Genomic DNA, 18,299 nt, shown 5'->3' with positions numbered 1-18,299 from the left:
AGTGCTACAACAGCAACAACAACAACAGGCAGCACAGAGGAGACGCAGGAGGAGAAGGAGGGCAAGGCAGGCCCAGCAAGCCCCACCAGCACAGCCAGTGCCACCACGCAGGCAGCCCCCAATCCCACGCATCAGAGCCAATCCATTCAACCTCACTGCTGAGCAGATACACACCCTGTACCGTTTGGACCGGGACACCATCACCGCCATCGTAGACATGACACACAACGACATTGTCAGCATGATAGAAACTCCAACCGCCATCCCACCCCGACTGAAAGTAGTGTCTGTACTCCACTTCCTGGCCACAGGCACCTAGCAGCACACAGTGGGGCACTTGCATGGCATCTCACAACCATTATTCTCACGAACACTCATCCAAGTGCTCGATGCCCTCCTCAAGCACACAGACGACCACATCTCATTACCACGGACTGCCCAGGAGATTGCAAACACCAAAGTGGGTTTCCATGCACTATCCGGCATACCTGGTTGCATTGGTGCCATCGACTGCACCCATGTGGAATTGGTCGTTCCACGTGCCATGGAGGTACCGTACCGCAACCGGAAACAGTTCCACTCAATCAACGTGCAAATGGTCTGTGACTCCAACAAGATCATCAAACATTGTTGTGCCCGATTCCCCGGATCAACCCATGATTCTATGGTCCTGAGGAACTCCACAATACCACGCTACATGGAGCGACATGCAGGCCCAAGATCCTGGCTACTTGGTGAGTCCAATGTCATGACCATGGAAATGTGAAGTGGGTAGGTGAATGACGTACCGATGCATACTCCACCTGGCTGAAAGGGGGGGGGGAATGATGCATACTCCACCTGGCTGAAAGCAGGGGGGGAATGATGCATACTCCACCTGGCTGAAAGGGGGTGGGGGAATGATGCATACTCCACCTGGCTGAAAGGCGGGGGGAATGATGCATACTCCACCTGGCTGAAAGGGGGGGGGGATTGATGCATATTCCACCTGGCTGAAAGGGAGGGGGGGAATGACGCATACTCCACCTGGCTGAAAGGGGGGGAATGATGCATACTCCACCTGGCTGAAAGGGGGGGGAATGATGCATACTCCACCTGGCTGAAAGGGGGGGGGATAATGCATACTCCACCTGGCTGAAGGGGGGGGGATAATGCATACTCCACCTGGCTGAAAGGGGGGGGAATGGTGCATACTCCAATTGGCTGTGAGTAGCAGAGATAATGGAGACAGATGATACCCTAAAGCAACCCAAACTCCACCCAAAACCAGTAAAGCCAATACCCAATGTATGCAGCCCTACCATGTGAATGAGGTTGTGTCCCAACCATGACACAACCATCTGCAAGCACATTCTACCAATTCAGACCACATTGTCAACAATGAAAAGCACCTACATGCACGTCACCAAACACCATCAACCGATAGGCCTGTCCCCCATAACTGCCCACGAAGGAGGCACATGACGGACAGAAACATCAACACACCATTACACAGACAGCAGGGCCCCCAAAATGTCCCTGTCTACATCAGCATTGCTCACTGGGGTCATGATGAGGCCCACAGCAATGTTGCAATGATGTGCGCATTGCCATCACAGGACATGTGCCAGGCCAACTAACCAAACAGCATGAACGGACACAGTGGATGGGCACTCACAATGCACTCCACCCCTCTGCATACATTGGGTGATGGCATGCAAAACAGGCCATGGGAGCCATGAGCATATACTGGTTGCATTGTGTGAATCAATTAGTGCATGTAGAAGTGAGCCAAAGTAACAGTTGGATGCAAGCCATGGTGGCACATCATGTTCTTGATCAGACGTCATGACTGACACATACATTCTCGCCTACATACAGGTGATGCAGGCTATCCCCTGAAGAGGTGCCTCCTTACACCAGTCCGGAACCCGCAGAACCAGCACGAGGAGGACTTCAACCGTGCACATACACGTACCCGTGTGGTCATAGAGCAGACATTCGGCCTATTGAAGGCACGGTTCCGATGCCTCAGCAGGTCTGGTGGGGCACTCCTGTACCGCCATGAGAAGGTGGCAAAGATCGTCATGGCATGTGTCATGCTACACAATATGTGCGTCAGACGGAATGTGCCCCTGCCCCCTGACGCAGAACTGCAACCACCTGACGATGAGGATGAGGAGGGTGCAGATGGGGCGGCACCCCATGGAGGAGGCGATGCACAGGAGGGGCGTGCAATGCGCCAAAATATCATCGACCACTGCTTCTAGCACACACGGCTGGTGTGTATCACATGGAGACTGCACTTGGGGCACTGTGTGTCTCTGGGACATGCACACTGTGGACTGTACACCAATAAAGCACACATATGCAATGAAAATGTCCACACATTTCATTTCGGAAAAGCAAAAAGTGTATTTCAATCATAAAACGTCGTGACACACCCCCTCCCACCTCCCCCCTTCCCCCTGCACACCCCAACACACCCCATGTAAGTGTCAACAGATGCCTGTGACAGTGGCCACAGGCTGTTACAAGCCCCCTCTCCCGGCCCCCGGGGCACCCCTGGCTGTGGAGCGCAGGTTCCTTCCGGAACGTCGGACGGGGCTGCTCTGTGCAGAACTGGCAGCGGAGGATGTCCCTGCCTGCCCCCGTGCATGCACGTCCTGTAGGGTGTGGGTGAGCTCAATGAGCACACAACGCAACCCGGCAAGTTCACCACAAATGTCCCTAGACATGGCCTGCATAGCATCCTTCAGGGTGGCAGTGCTCTGCGCTATTTCGGCCCTTAGGGTCTCCGTGGCCTGTTCAATGGTTGCCCTAGCCCCCACACATTCCGCAGCATGCTCAGTCAGCATCGTGGACAGATGTTCCTGCCGTTCTATGATGTCCTCGAGGGACTGCTGCCCCTGCTGGGCCATGCACAGTGCTGGTGGTGTGATGGAGGGGCTGCTCCCCTCCTGTGGACTGAGGACTGGGCATGGGGTAGAAGGCCACTCCTCTTCCTCTGTGTGCCCCTGTGCGTGATCCTCATGGGGGCTGGCATTTGACAAACAGGGGGAATGTAGAAGGTCAGTGGGGCTTCTGACTTCGTGCTCCTCAATGTCAGAGTCTGAACATGCAGCAATTGCAGCTGTTTCACCCATGTTGCTGCTGGCCGCAGACCCGGTGCCTTCTGTGGCAGGCAATGTTGGTACAGGTGGAGCTGCTGCTGCTGGCCTGCTGCCTACTGGGGTGCTTGCCGGTGGGCCGTCCGGTTTGCTTGCAGTGGATTCTGCTTGTTGTGGGGTCTGCCTCACTGCAGCTGAGGTTGAGGGTGCGGGGATGGTATTATTGGCCTTCTTGGCTCTCTTCGTCGCAGGGGTGTCCTGGTCCTCGGGGTGTGAATCTGTGCCTGTGGTGGAGCAAAGGAGGGAGGGCGTTATTGATGGGTCTGCGGACTTTGGAATGACAATGATTGACATGAATCTGGTCAGTAGATGAGGCAGATTTCAGGCAGGGCCATGCAGGTTGTCTCCTTTTTGTGTGGTATGTGGATGCAGGTATGTGGGTGCCAGCAGTGTATACAGGGTGGAGCTCGCATGTGGCTATGGGCAGTGTCGAGCTAATGTGTTGCATTTACACTCTAGGGCAACATTGTGCTACACATGAATGGACTGCAGTGACTATGGCATGTCTTGTTTGAGGCACCTACCTTCATTGCCTGATGTCGGAACTCCCCTTTCCATCCCTCCGACGCCTTCAATGCCTTCCATGCCAATCGTGGTTGCACAAATCTCCTCCCACGGATGGAGTTTCAGTGGGGATTCCGAACCTCCACCTGTACCCAGGGCAAGGTTGCGGTTCGCAGAGATGACGGCTCTGACCCGTATGCGAAGGTCATCCCAGCGCTTCCTGCACTGCTGTGGGGTGCGGGGTACGGTCCCCACCGCGCTGACGCGCTCGGCCACCAGGGCCCATATGGCCTTCTTTTTTGCTATCGCTGGCCTGGTCATTTCCGGCGAGAAAACGACAGCTGCATTGTCTTGCAGGGTCTCCGCAAGCATGCAGAGTTCCTCCCGGGTAAATCTTTCCTGGCGCTGGCCGTCACATGCCTTCTTAACAACTTTAGGCATTTTTGGGTGGTTGGATGGGTGGGTGATGGGTTGGGACAGGTGTCAGGGTTGGATCTGGTGTTGTTCGGAAGGATGGCAATGGATTGTGTTTTTAAAGATGGCCGACGTGATGTTTCCCGTTCCGCCGCGATGACGCTATTTCCGGTTCTGCTTATTATGGTGACCGCTAATTGCGGCCACCGCTAATTACGGTGGCCGCTAATTATGGTGGCCGCTACTTACGGTGGCGGAAGTGCACCTTGCTCGCCCTACGATGCCGGTAGGGGCCTTTTCCACCATGGCGTTATTTACATTACCGCCATGGCGTAATGCTCGTGCGCGATGGGTCGTAATGTGGCGCTCTTTACGCCATCTGCCCACGGCGTAAACGCTCATCACGCCATGGCGGTAATGTCGGCAGATTACCGCCTGGGTCGTAATGAGGCCCAGTATATACATATAAATAATAACACTTTGTACATGGAATACTTATTCATAGAATGGTAAATATATAGACTCTAAGTGGTACCACACACTTCTTAAATTCATTAAGAACTGCACTAACTGTAGACAGTTGTAAATGGCAGTTGAATTCTTAAATAAGGTGTAACCAGCATTGAATAGGAACGAAAGGCAGGTTACTTATGAACAGTGGCAGAATGCTTTCTTTAGGCCACCCACGTAATTCTGAGTGAGAATCCCCCCACCTGGGCAACCTTTAATAGAAAAGTTAGGGAGTAACGTATGTGGTCTTTTACAGCCCAGTCCTGTATTGTTCAAGAACTTTGTGCGTTCTTTTAAAAAGTTCTACCACCCCAAAGTACATGAGAGGCCACAGGAGAACAGGATGCAGGACAAATCGAAGACCCCTAGATGACTCCTGCGGCTAGAAGATGCTCTTCCTTGTCATAGTACCTTTGGTGCCTTGGCAGGCAAAGTGGCAGAGTTTCTCAGCTTTACTCGACGATTCCCTCCGAGGATGGACCCCCATTGGAAGAAAGAGCCACTGGGATACTGAGTCGAAGAATAAAAAAAGGAACAAAGGTCTTTCGGAATGGCAGTAGTTTGGCTCTCTGCAGTGCTCTCCGTTGGTTGACGATTTCTCTGACTGTAGAAGTTCTGTGAAGAAGAAACTTGCTGTGATCTCCTTAAAGGCTTGGTGGATGAAGATAAGGCACCTGGGACCCTTCAATGACTTCTGGCGGCGACGGGTGCATATGTCACCTTCCGTGTCAGGTTTCAAATATCAAGGTTTTCCGACTTTTAGTTCCTTGTTGCTGCAGCCTCAGCACAGACCTCTGGGTGGCTTCTGGGGACCTAAACTCGACCACTGGAGTGGACCTTGGAACCTCACCTAGTTTGGACCCTCAGGACGACTTTGATAGCTGCTGGTGGTGGGAAACCCACTGGCGGACCATCCACAGCCCCCAATGACTCTGGGCTCTCTGTGGCAGGAAAACATGGTCAGTGGTGACTGCAAGGATATCCTTTCAGATGTTCTTAGGCAATTTGGAACTTTCTGAGCTCTGGGGGTCCAGCAGCACTGTGCCTGGGTACCCCCTCTTCTGGGCGGTATACAGAAACGGAATTCCAGCGGTCACAAAATGTACTTCCGGACCCTGGGGAACACGAAAGGACTTCTCTGGCTCGAGATGTCCGACAATCGTCTTTTGGACCTCGAAGACCCCTTCTACGGACAGCAGGTACACATGACTGGCTTCCAGGATACTTTGATGAAAAGTAGCAGTTTTGCATGATGGTCCTTTGTGGCTCGGGGGGAGAGATCTCCTTTGCAGGTCCTCTCTGGATCAGTCCTTGGGAGATTGGCAGCTTTCGAATTGTTGAAGAAATGAAGCAGCAGCTTCTCTTCCAGCTGGGCTTCAAAGAGAAGCTTCTTCTTACTAAGCTTTGACAGCTACTGAACAAATTGATAAGTGAGAGGTCCCCAGATATACACATCTGTCCCTCATTCATTCTGCCTGAGCCAGGCTCAGTCAGCCAATCACACAGTGGGGCATTCATGCAGGCAGGCAGGCAGGCAGCCAATCAGGCTCACAGACATTCAGGCTATTCACTCCACCCAGACACCCATAGCAAAGCAAAGGAATGTTGATTGGGGCAGGTACCCAGCCTTTCAGCACACTACACTGCATTAATGTCAGTTTTAGGCAGGGCTGTCTCATTCATTGTGTCACACACACAGAAGCCAGACACCCACAACAGAGAATGTAAGTTTACTTCAGACTCCATTCATACAGGTGCCACCCCTAGGGTGTAACCACAACACATAGCCCAGAGGAAGGCTCCAGTTAGTCTGACAGGAGGCAGCCCCAGAGCCATATATGGTATTTCCACCCAACAGCCAGTCAGGGGGAAAGGGAACAACAGAGACATATATGTTATCTCCACCAAACAGTCATTCAGGAGGAAGGGACAGAATCAGGGCTTCCCAGGACTTTGGGAAACAAGGTAAAAGTCAATAGAAACCAAAGGCCAGAGGGGCCATCTCGCCTTCTATCAGAAATCCAATGATTCATATTGCAGGGCCTGGGTGTCCCAAAAATGGAGGACACCCAGAGCCACTGCCAAGTCAGCATGTAGCTGCCACCAGCCCATACCATGCTCTGTGGCCACCACACGGGTGCCCAGAAACACAAATAAGGGGCGCAAGGCTGTATCCCCACCCATGGGTGCCATAAGGGTATACCATGGGTGATATTCACCAAAAGATAAGAATGAAGAGCTGCACTGCCAGAGGTCGAGGCCGGACCTCAGTGACAGAAAAAATAGAGAAACACACACACAGAAGTGTTGGGACTAGGACTAGGAGGTCCAGTCCCCCCATTTCCAGCATCCCAATGATATTGGTACTTGCCACCGCCACCAATATGGCGGTGGCAAGTAAAGAAATTAAAATTAAAGCCTGTATGTCAGAGCTTCCTCGTTAATGCCCCTTTCAGTTACATTGAAAAAATAAGTAATTGGAGGGTTAGACGATTTGTAATGCAGCTCCATCTTGCTCTCCTTCCTACCTTATCTAGGATAGGAACTTGTGAGTAACATATCACGCACAGAGCGGTTATGCCGATTTGGTAAAACATCGATTGTGGCCTAGACATTTGCTGACTGGTTGTAGTGAGCTTTCAAAGTTTTACATGAAGGGTTATTTTAACATTCGTTATAAACTGGAAGATCTTTCGTCTGATCAAGCAAAGGCTTTACTTTATTCTGGAAATTGCTCAGTTGTACATTTTTGTCAGGAATCAGGTTGGGTCTGGCCGGAATTACAAAGGACAAATGCCGTCCCCATCACATAAACAACAGAGACATGCTACAATGCGCCCGTTGCACCATACCCCACTGTTACGGCTTTATTTTCCCCACCAGACCGCAAAACAAAGGTCAACGTCCTGTTGCACCGAATATCGGAAGGCTTACCCTTCAGCTTGGTCGCGTTGGTGGTTGCCATGGCGATTGGGGCAAGCACGCCGAATCCGTACGTCAGACGCACGCTAGGTCATGTGACTTCGGCTTGATAAAACTATGCCGTCTGAGTTGTTTGTTGCTTCTGAATTTGCTGAAGTACGCTACGTATCCTGGATATCGTAACCTGTTGTTATCTCGCTTCTCCTGGTGTTACTTGCCAAGTTCCTAGCCCTTCTCTGTTTGGTGTTTTGACTCCACGTCCTCCCTTGAGCGCTCTCTGCCCGTTACTTACCTACCTGTTCCTCTCTTGTTCTGCCTTAGTCCTTCCCCTGGCTGACCTCCCGGAACTGTCTTTTGCTTTACCTTGGTCTCACGTTCTATAATTGGAAGGATCCCCTGTTGCCGACCCGGACTCCATTTGGACTGCCTTTGCTTCACGTTGTGTCATCGGAAAGATCCCCTGTTGCCAACCCGGACTCCTCCTGGACTGCCTTTTGCTTCACGCTCTGTCCTCGGAAAGACCCCGTGTTGCCGACTCGGACTTATTTGGATTGCCTTCCTGGATCCACGCTCTTGCAAGTGTCCCGAAAAGATCACTGGTGCTCTTCTCCTCCCCTCGCCCTAAAACGAACTACAGACTGCAGGAGTATTCATGTAGGGTGAAGGGGGGAGCGTCCTCGTGCCGTCGGGTGTTCCCTACTGGACTTCCTGCCCCCAGGCGTCCGCATGCCGGCGGGAACAGTCCTAGTCACCTCTGCACCTGGTGGTCTTGCAGGGAGCACTTGCATCTTTTTGGAAGATCATTAATCCTATGGTAAGAGTGTCTGTCCTTACTCCTAAATTCATGTTTGTGCATTCATTCTGGGTTTTCTGTAAGTACTAAGACCTCTTGTTTGTTTGTTGTGACAGAATCCCTGCAGTATTTCTTGGTGTTGATTGATTGTAAAACAAGGGGTTACCTGGAAGATCGTCTCCTTTCAAGAAGAGGTTCTTCTGCATCGCGTCTGGGTCCATTCTTCCAAGTAATTGATCCCTGGTGCTGGTTTGTTTTATCCAGACACAGGGTTACATTGCAGGGTAGAATTCATCGTCTACACCACCTGGGCAACTTGGATCGGCTACCCTGACATATTCAGAAGCCGCCATGGACCCAAACGAAGCCTTGACCCAGATCATGAGCATGGTCACTGAGTTGCGTGCAGATATGACAGCCGCTCATACCGCCACACAACAACGCATCAATGAGATACAAGCAGGCATGATTCCTGCTAACCCCCCGGTAGCGGATCCCATGGCCGCCTCAGGTTCAGGCCTGGCTCGGCAAGGACAGGAATCAGGTCCTGTGTTTATGACAGCCCATTTTCCATTAGCCCAGCCGGAACGGTTCTGTGGGGATCCACGTACCTAACGTACCGTCTTGAATCAGTGTCGCCTGCATTTTCTATGTAGACCTTCTTCGTTTCCTGATTCTAAGACCAAAGCGGCGTTCTTGCTATCTCACCTTGGCGGCACAGCCGCTTCATGGGCTAACCCATTGCTTGAGCAGGGTAGTGCTTTATTGTTTGATTGCGATGCACTGACTGCTGCCATGAGTCGTGTTTTCGATACCCGATACAAGACCCAGGCTACGGATCTTGAACTCTTGAGTCTACATCAAGGGGACTCTTCATTGCTGGCATACTTAGCCCGATTTAACCAGCTCGTGGCTGAGACGGGATGGCCCGAAGACATAAAAGCTTCCATGTTTTACCATGGGCTATCCGATTCTCTGAAAGACACCCTATCCAAGGTTCCGATTGTTCCTACGACCTTTCCCGAGCTCCTGGATATGGTACTCCAGATAGATTCATGAAAAGCGGAACGAAAGGGCGAAAAGAGGCTTTCTACACCTCTGGCCACGTTGCCACCTGCTTCCGTCGCAGGGGGATCAGAACCCATGCAAATAGGAACCGTTCGGGGTCCCTCGACCACTGAGGAAAGGGAACTCTGAAAGAAAAACAACCTGTGTTTTTACTGTGGGTCATCGGAACATCTACTGAAGGCTTGTAACAAGAAGCCTAAGCGTCAGGGAAATACCAGAGCTCGGCAGTAGATGGGGTTGTTCTGCCGAGCTCAGTCCTTCTAGACTCCCTGACTGTAAGGCCGTTTATCATTCCTATCCGGTATTCCCAGTCTCCGGATCACAAATGGTTCATTGATGCTGTCTTGGGCTCCGGAGCTACCGGTAACTACATTGATGAAGCTTTTTCCAGAAAGCTAGGTATTCCAGTGATCACGAAACCTCAACCAGAAACGGTTAACACTGTGGACGGTTCCTTACTGCTCTCCGGCTTGGTTACCGAGCAAACAGTCAACCTAACCATGACCACCAATCATGGCCATGAAGAAACCATTACCTTTGACCTTATTGCAGCCCAGCAATATCGCTTAATCTTGGGCTTGCCTTGGTTGAGACGCCATAATCCGGTGGTGGACTGGGGTACCGGGGAGATCGAGTTTGTATCCTCTTATTGTGAACACTCATGTTTTTCTTCGAACCGGGAGCCCACGAATCCTGGCAAGCCCCTGTTGCGTGGGGTCTCTTCTATTGGAGCTGTTGTCAAAAACCCGTTACCTCAGGAGTACTCTTCCCTTAGTGATATTTTTGATGCCAAGGTGCAGAGACCCGTCCGCCTCACAGACCCTATGATTGTCCCATTGACTTGATGCCTGGTGCCAAAATACCTTCTGGGCGTATAAACTCCCTGACGCAGAAGGAGGATGTGATCCTAAAGGAGTATATAGACAGGTCACTCAGAACTGGGTTTATCCGTCCTTCGCGTTCACCTGCAGCCTCTCCAATGTTTTTCGTTCCCAAAAAAGAAGGAGACCTCAGGCCTTGTATAGACTACCATGCCTTAAATGCCATTACCATCAGAAATCAGTACCCAATACCCTTAATATCGATTCTCCTTGATCAGCTAGTTTCCTCTAAGATCTTTACAAAACTCGATTTACGTGGGGCGTACAACCTTGTACGAATCCGAGAAGGGAACGAGTGGAAAACGGCCTTCAAAACCAGATACAGCCTTTTTGAGTATTGTGTTATGCCCTTTGGGCTATGTAACGCCCCAGCCACATTCCAACACTTTGTTAATGACATATTCAGGGATATGACGGACCGTTTTCTTGTTATTTACCTGGATGACATTCTGATTTATTCTGATTCCTATGAGCACCATGTACAACATGTTCGCCAGGTTCTGCAAAGACTAAAAGAACACGCCTTGTACGCTAAACTGGAGAAGTGTATCTTTCACGTGAAGTCCGTGAAATTTTCGGGCTATGACATAACGGATCAGGGCATACAGATGAGCTCAAACAAGGTCCGAGCGGTTCTGGATTGGCCAGTTCCTAAAGACCTCAAAACGCTGCAGTCATTTTTGGACTTTGCCAATTTTTATAGGCGCTTTGTGCGCTCCTTTTCGGAAATTGTGTCACCTTTGACAGCCTTGACTAGCAGTAAGAGACCTTTCTCCTGGGACCAGAAGGCTAATGATGCTTTTGAGAGTCTCAAACGAGCCTTCACTACGGCCCCGGTGCTTCGACACCCTGATCCGCTCCTACAGTTTGTGGTAAAATCAGATGCTTCAGATATAGCACTGGGAGCCTTCTTATCACAGTCCTGCCAGGAATCTCCAGCTTTGCATCCAGTAGCCTTTCATTCCAGGAAACTCTCCATTCATGAGCAAAACTATACCATTACTGAGAGGGAGCTCTTGGCTGTCAGGGACGCATTCATGGTCTGGAGACATAATTTGCTCGGTACTACAATTCCGGTTCAAGTGTATACTGACCACCGTAACTTGGTAGCCCATGTATCACTGCTAGGTTGGCCCGTTGGCACGAGTTCTTTTCAGCCTTTAACTTCACGATAACATATCGCCCTGGTTCTTGCAACTCTAAGGCTGATGCTTTGTCCCGTATCCCGGGGACTCCCAGACTTAAACCGGTACCCACTCCTTTATTGCTCCCTAGCCAGGTGATATGTGGGTGCACGGTTGATCCATCGATGAAATCCCTTCTAGTTACATTGGTTGCAAACAATTCCAAGATCATTGAATAGGAGGGTATCAGAATATCACATTCACTACCCTATCTTCACGAGAAGGTGTTCCTTCCCAACCAGGGGACACAGACCTTGGCCTTGAAATGGTGCCACGATTCCAAGTTTTCGGCACATCCTGGGATAAAGAAGACCATGGAGTTGTTAAACAGGTGGTGTTGGTGGCCTACTATGAGAACAGACGTCAGTCAGTACACCGATACCTGTGCCGTCTGTGCACAGGGTAAAACTCTGCATGCCAAACCTGTGGGTCTACTACACCCATTGCCTGTACCTCGGTTGCCCTGGTATATGATCTCTATGGATTTCATAGTGGAATTACCGCCTATCTCACTTTTCAACACCATCTCGGTGGTAGTGGACTACTTGACCAAGTATGCTTTGTTCATCCCCTGTTCAGGGTTGCCTTCTGCTCCGGTCTTGGCCGAGTTATTCATCTCACATGTTTTTCGGCGATTTGGTCTCCCCAGTGTTATTATCACAGACCGGGGGTCCCAGTTCACCTCTCGTTTTTGGAGGGCCATTACATTGTCCTTGGGCATAGAAGGCCGGTATTCCAGCGCTTATCATCCCCAGACGGATGGACAGACGAAGAGACTCAATGCCACCCTAGAGCAATATCTCTGTTGTCTTTTGCTCCATCACCAGGGTTCTTGGTTGTCCTTATTACCCATGGCCGAGTCTGCCTATAATAATTAATTGCATGCGTCCACGGGATCCACTCCGTTTTTTGCTACTTATGGGCATCATCCTCGCACATTGCCATTACCTCTGTTAGGTGGCTCAAGTAACCCAGCTGCTGATTCCTGCGTGCAATCACTTACAGCCTTGCATTCCCGGGTTAGACTTCATTTGTTGGATGCTCAGGATCGTACCAAATGACATGCAGATGCCCACCGTTCACCATCTCCATCTTACGCTAAGGGGATGCAGGTCTGGTTGTCCACGAAGAATCTGCGCATGCCAGGTCATGGGTCTCTCTTGCCACGATTCTCTGGTCCTTTCACGATCCTGGAGGTGATTAATCCGGTGGCGGTTCATTTACAGCTCCCACCTTCTTGGAAGATCCATTCTGTTTTCCATGTTTCGCTTTTGAAACCGGTTCAGGGGGGTTCTCGGTTGCTCGTCCCTGACCGTCCCTTACCTGTGGTTGGATCAGACGAGTACGAGGTCAACCAGATCTTGGACACTAAGGTCCGTCACGGAACCCGTCTGTTTCTAGTTGACTGGAAGGGGTATGGGCCTGAGGACCGTACTTGGGAGCCATTGGACCATATACACGCTCCAGGGTGTTTGAGAGACTTTTGGTCCTGCTGTAAGGGGAGGCGTTCTTTGAGGTGGGGTACTGTCAGGAATCAAGTTGGGTCTGGCCGGAATTACAAAGACAAATGCCGTCTCCATCACATAAACAACAGAGACATGCTAAAATGCGCCCGTTGCACCATATCCCACTGTTACGGCTTTATTTTCCCCACCATACCGCAAAACAAAGGTCAACGTCCTGTCGCACCGAATATTGGAAAGCTTACCCTTCAGCTTGGTCACATTGGCGGTTGCCATGGCGATTGGGGCAAGCACGCCGAATCCGTACGTCAGACGCACGCTAGGTCATGTGACTTCGGCTTGATAAAACTATGCCGTCTGAGTTGTTCGTTGCTTCTGAATTTGCTGAAGTACGCTACGTATCCTGGATATTGTAACCTGTTGTTATCTCGCTTTTCCTGGTGTTCCTTGCCAAGTTCCTAGCCCTTCTGTGTTTGGTGTTTTGACTCCACGTCATCCCTTGAGCGCTCTCTCCCCGTTACTTACCTACCTGTTCCTCTCTTGTTCTGCCTTAGTCCTTCCCCTGGATGACCTCCCGGAACTGTCTTTTGCTTTACCTTGGTCTCACGTTCTATCATTGGAATGATCCCCTTTTGCCGACCCGGACTCCATTTGGACTGCCTTTGCTTCACGTTGTGTCATCGGAAAGATCCCCTGTTGCCGACCCGGACTCCTCCTGGACTGCCTTTTGCTTCACGCTCTGTCCTTGGAAAGACCCCGTGTTGCCGACTCGGACTTCTTTGGATTGCCTTCCTGGATCCACGCTCTTGCAAGTGTCCCGAAAAGACCACTGGTGCTCTTCTCCTCCCCTTGCCCTAAAACGAACTAGAGACTGCAGACTGTATTCATGTAGGGTGAAGGGGGGAGCGTCCTCGTGCCATCGGGTGTTCCCTACTGGACTTCCTGACCCCAGGCGTCCGCGTGCCGGCGGGAACAGTCCTAGTCACCTCTGCACCTGGTCGTCTTGCAGGGAGCACTTGCATCTTTTTGGAAGATCATTACTCCTATGGTAAGAGTGTCTGTCCTTACTCCTAAATTCATGTCTGTGCATTCCTTCTGGGTTTTCTGTAAGTACTAAGACCTCTTGTTTGTTTGTTGTGACAGAATCCCTGCAGTATTTCTTGGTGTTGATTGATTGTAAAACAAGGGGTTACCTGGAAGATCGTCTACTTTCAAGAAGAGGTTTTTCGGCATCGCGTCTGGGTCCATTCTTCCAAGTAATTGATCCCTGGTGCTGGTTTGTTTTATCCAGACACAGGGTTACATTGCAGGATAGAATTCATCGTCTACACCACGTGGGCAACTTGGATCGGCTACCCTGACAATTTTACCATGTATCATTTCTGGCTGGAGATTAATACATTTTTGATAAAAAATGAGCATTTAAGATACTTAACATTATAACTCTCTTTTTCTGCTATTATTGATTTGATTGTATTGAGGATGATTGTATTAATAGCTATTTATGATGATACATTTTTTGATATAATGTGTGTTATATATGTATTTGTATGACATGTAATTTATTTAGTGTTAAAAGGTGTGATACTAACTATAACGTTATAATTTTAAAAAAACTAAGCTTTTGCTATAAGCAGGTAAATTGATTAAGATAACCACTTAGGGAGAATTTCTATGTGAAATATGCCTTTGAGCAATTGTAATTGAAATTGTTTGGGAAACTCTTCTTTTACAATTCTACTATGTCTAGCATTCTAGATTGAACTAGGAACATGTGAAAATATACGGTGAATATGCTACTGACAAAACGATTGATTCCTGAAACACGTTGAGCTCCGCTTATGGGTTTTTCTTTTCTTTATTTTTAAGATCTATTTATTGGAATTGTTTGCCACCAACTTCCGTTTTTAAAAAAACATGTTTAACCATGTTATCTTGTAAAACATTTGAATACTGAGTTCTTCAAATATCAAGAGTCTTGTTGGTTTTCCAACAGCAGATAGTTTGCAGAGTATGGGAGCGTCCATTACCATGGACATTTTTTGAGTTTTACTTTATACATCCAACTTCTGTGCCAGGGCTATTTCCTCAGCCGCACCTAGAGATTCCTTGTCTATTTACCTTCTTATTATCTAATCATTCAGTGTGCTCAGATGTTAAGTCTCTTTGGCTAAGACCAACAAATGTGTCAGGAAAGTGTAAGCCATATCCCTTAATAAAATGATACCAGACATCAGGGAAAGCCACAAGATAAAAGAGAAAGAATGCTCCCAAGAGGAAAAACTCCAGGTATTTATAGGGTTCTCTGACAAGACCAAAGGCAGGTTTCAGGGACCAGAGATCATAAATGGGCAGAACATAGTCACTGAGTTAGACCCAGATAGCCAAGACAATGCTGTTCACCCCAAACCCTTACTCTGGAAACTAGGCAGGGGAAATCCAAAGTCCTGACAATCTGCATTCATGGTTCTAGGCAATATTATTAAATGGCCATGGTGTTAGTGGAGATCGAAAAAAGATCATGGGAGGTCGAGGATAGAGTAGTCCAAGGGTAATTGGCAGTGCATGCCAGAAAGAAACATTGGAAAAGGAGAAGACCCTGACTAAAAACAAACCCATGCTATCAGGGAAAACCTCCCATGCAGGCAGAGCACGTATTTACCAAACTACTGGAAAATCAAAGAACGTTATGCCAGATATATCTATCAAGATACAGTGGCAATCCTCTAAAGTAGGGAAAGCTAGCAGGAGCCAGAGATAATTGATGGGGATATGTGACAAAGTCACAGTGCCAATATTAATTCCAGTCCCCGGTCTGCCTGGGAGTAGGACTGACAGGACCAGCACTAAACTATTCCCAAACCCCCTGAGAGAACAACTAGTTGCGGATTACTAGGTTCCAATGGAAGAGGATATTCTGACAGAATATCCCAAGATGCACCACTTTCAGAGATCCAAAGCCAGAGTGGATTCTGGAGGGTTTTACAGGCATTCAGGAAAACATACACTGGCATAGCACATTCAGAGACACCACTTAGTCGACAGGTGCAGATCCTTGAAGGGAAATCCCAACTTATGCCAACCGCCCAGCAGCAGTTTTCGTGAAGGAGAAAGGTTTTATCCCTTTCGTGCAGCTCCAGCATTTAAAGAGGGACTTCCTCCCTTCTCCCCAAAAGAAAAAACTATTTTTGCACAGGTGGGAATTTATTAGAGGTTTGCCTCCTTTGTGATGGCGTTATTAACAGTATTAACATACTCGATCGAAAAACATTTGACGTTTTCGATTTGACTGAATTTTGTTGATCGTTTTTTCGGTCAAATTAAATAAAATAAATATATGGGGAGGGTTAAGGGAATAGGTTAAGGTGAGGGGAGAAGCGGGTGGGAAGTTGTGGCCTCCCCCACATTTTTGACCAAAAAACAACCAAAAGAAATTAGGTCAAATTGGGAAAGGTCAAATATTTTTGACCAATTAAAACTAAACCTGAATAACAGCAGCAACCCACAAAACATACTTATGTCAGGGAGTCACAAAGGAGTCAAGGTAGGAGCAGAGTAGCAGACCAACACCTGTTTCTGGGATTGGAGGCAAACTGAAAGAAATCCAAGATGGAAGAAAGCCTCCTAAATACTTCCCTTCCCATGGTTGGAATAGGAAGGTAATTAACCAATGAATTCAAATGTTTGCCCCAGCCAATGGGTGAACAGTGATGGGTTTATAGATGAGGATTAGAAACACAGACAGTCTTTTGGGCTGGGAGCTGAGGAAAGGAGTTGGCTGAGGAAGCGGGAGAGCACCAGAGTAGGGGAGCCCCTTGAGCCCAGAGGAGGGGTGTGCTCCATTGAGAGAGATAAATGACCTATGAACTCCAGAAAAGGGATGTGCTCCAGTGAGGGGGTAAAGGTTACCCTAAATGCCAGAATATCGGCCAGTTACAGTCAGGGGGAGAGGAGACCTATGAACCCCAGAAGAGAGTGTGTTCCAGTAAGGGAGAGAAGAGCCCTGCTGAACCCCCTTAAAAGGGAGAGTAGACCCCTGAATCTGTGAAGGCATCATGAAGCAAGACACAGACAACAGATTCAAAGTTCAAACAAATTAACTTAAATGTCAGGTTGATTGAAGGCCTAACTTGCCCTATGCTGCGGTGGAATTTCACTACCTAAAGAAAACGAAGGAAAGTCTGAGTCAGTGAGTCCAACTGAAGCATCTGTCTGTGTCCAAAACTTAAGCTTCCCCTCACAACTAAAGGTATGCAATGTGTAGAGGGATGTCAGCATCAAAATAAATAGTGTTCCAAATAAAGTTCTAAGTCTGTTCCAGCTCTGGGTTTACTTTCCAGCTCCACTTCCCCATTGTTCAAGACAGTTTGACAATGTCTCGGGATCCCTTCCCCAAAAAGACAAAACAGTTCCACAAAAGCTTGGGGTTTCCTTCTCCAAGATTAAGACAGTTTCACAAAGTCTCTGTGTTCCCTTCCCCAAGTTCCAAACAGTTGCACACAATCTCAGGGTTTCTTTGCCCAAGAAGACAACACAATTCCACAAAGAGACCTCGAAGTTCCCTTCCTCAAGGCAGCAACAAAGTTCATAAGGTCTCAGGGTTCCCTTCCCCAAGACGTTAGCTTTTCCAGCTTTCCGACTTACACTTGGTTTCAGTCTCTTAATACCCAAAAAACAATTTCAGGTCAACTTTACACTCCTTCTGGTTTCTTGGCAGTTCTGTATGTTTTCTTGCCTTTCACAGATACCGTATCCCTGGTCTAGGTGCAGTTGTCCAACCTTCACGGTCCACCCAATACAGGTCACGCACCCGTTAACCCTAGGCTTTCATGCCCACACAGGTTATTTTGTACCTCCACCTGTGTTCTACTTCACATTCACTAGGCATTCTCCTTGCCAGCCTTTTGACATTGCCACAATGTCTTTTACTCTTTGCCAGTCTCTTGACATTGGCACAATATGTTATACTCTTTGTCAGTATCTTGACTTTGCCACATTGTGTTCATTCATACAGCTCATTCTGTGGTGCTCTGTTTCTTTCAGCACATTACTTTCACATTCTTCAGCAATATTCATTATTTGCTTCTCACTGCTTTGCATAAGATTCGTTCTTTGCTTTCAATATATTGTACGTGTACTTCATACACATTTCTCTTCTGTCCACAGGCTTCTCAAAAACGTACACATGCTTGTCACATATATTTTTAAAAAGCAAATAGATTTGTGTATCTAATGCTAACACTCTTTTTTTTACCAACGGAGTACCAGGACGTACGGTTTGAATAACACATTTTGTGAGTTTACTGAAGAACTAGGAGTTTATATCATTGTTTGAATAAGACTATATGAAACATAAAACAAAGGCTGTATTTCACATTTTAATAGTGCTGAACAATCCCAAGTGACCAAAT

Source organism: Ambystoma mexicanum, chromosome 13 (assembly GCF_040938575.1).
Source record: "Ambystoma mexicanum isolate Mex_15411 chromosome 13, UKY_AmexF1_1, whole genome shotgun sequence".
NCBI classification, from domain to species: domain Eukaryota; kingdom Metazoa; phylum Chordata; class Amphibia; order Caudata; family Ambystomatidae; genus Ambystoma; species Ambystoma mexicanum.
The sequence above is the reverse complement of the archived record's forward strand: the minus strand, read 5'-3'. Positions refer to the sequence as shown.